This window comes from Habropoda laboriosa, unplaced genomic scaffold (assembly GCF_001263275.1).
Source record: "Habropoda laboriosa isolate 0110345459 unplaced genomic scaffold, ASM126327v1 scaffold25, whole genome shotgun sequence".
In the NCBI taxonomy this organism is placed as follows: domain Eukaryota; kingdom Metazoa; phylum Arthropoda; class Insecta; order Hymenoptera; family Apidae; genus Habropoda; species Habropoda laboriosa.
The window spans coordinates 54,366-55,930 of NW_017100126.1; the positions used below are offsets into that span (position 1 = coordinate 54,366).

At 22.4% G+C, this 1,565-nt stretch overlaps 1 protein-coding gene across 2 annotated transcripts in view; it reads left to right on the plus strand.

Moving 5' to 3' along the window:
- The window catches only part of LOC108574909 (glycerol-3-phosphate dehydrogenase [NAD(+)], cytoplasmic), a 71,795-nt gene that overhangs the window by 1,831 nt on the left and 68,399 nt on the right, over positions 1–1,565 (plus strand). The window lies entirely within an intron of this gene.

The following is a 1,565-nucleotide window of genomic DNA, read 5'->3' on the forward strand; positions in this document are numbered from 1 at the left end:
GTATTAGTCTCCCGACTTTTACTATCAGTAGCTTCGAGTAGAGAAGCCTTGACCGCGACCAAGGCAACCGGAGATATATGTAAGTCAGGAGCTAGTATGAACATACATAAGTACAATATTTTAGTCTCAATCAGGGAAGTCAAAGAATGATAAATCGTAAATCTTTTGTTATCTTTTTGTGACATATTAATACAATGTTTTTATTGTTATTAGATAATGCAACAACTTGAATATTACAATCTACTCTTAAATTAATTTTTACTTTTCATTTAAACGACTATTGCAGTGAATTCATGTGACACTAGAATTACAATATTAATAAATTACTATAAGAGAAATAAATTAATGCTATTATTAATTTTTTTTTTTTAGAAATATTCTACATGTTTATGATTAGCTCAATAAATTATTTTAGTACATTTTATGAAATTCAAATACTTGATTTGTATTTAATATACCGTTCTAACAAAACTAATGTTTATTAAGAAAGAAATTGAAGAATTACCTTCAACAATTTGGAAGATTTAGAAAGCAGTCAGCTAGTTGAATAATTCTTTCATAATTTACATGAAAATGTTTATGAATATATCTTAAAAATACATTCAACAATAAGTTCAAATTTCAAAAACATTTGTTTAACCCCTATTCGTTGTATAAACTCACATGAAAAAATTATAATAACAATAACATAACATGTTTAAAATTATATACATAATTGTTATAAAAATGATATATGTATATAAATGAATATCATGCAAATTTTTATAATTAATTAATTGCAATTGTGTTTAAATTATTATATTTAATTATAAATTTAAGTATTCTCACAATTGTTTAATTTGTTATATGTTATCATTATTCCAATAAATTCTAATAATATTTATTATCCTAACAGTGATATATTTTCATGTAAAACGTTGGGCAAATTATTCGTTATATAAAATAAGTTCATACAAATTGAATTTTTTATAATTATTAGATTAGAATTAATGTTACGGCTGTAATGTTTCAGTAATTTTTGAATTTTAAATTGATACTTATTCGACGAAGACTGTTACGCAATTAATATGTACAATTTTTCAAATTTTTTATTGTTCAGTAAAAAAAAAAAATATCTTAATACTTATTGAGATAGTAAATTCCTTTAAGAATGACTCGTACATAATATTCTAGATATTAACATTGTAAAGCTAAAGAAACAAAAAATAATTATGCAACATGTGATCATACTGAGACTTGTGATCTTACAGCCTTATTTATTTATTATTTGTAGATACTTGCTATTTTATTTATTCATGTATTTGATATAAGAATTCGCTAAAGTAACTGTTCCTCCATAAGTACTTGAACCATATATTGTAAAATTATATCTTACTACATGTAGCTTCAACATGTTGATATTAATTTAATAATAATTATTTAACAGAATTTGTTCTTTTAATTAAAACGTAAGTTGATATAATTCTGTTTTTCAATTCCTTAAAAAAATTGTTAGTAAATCTTGCATGAAAACCACATGAAATTGAATAAACTATCTCCAAATTTTGAAAAATTTTCATAAATTG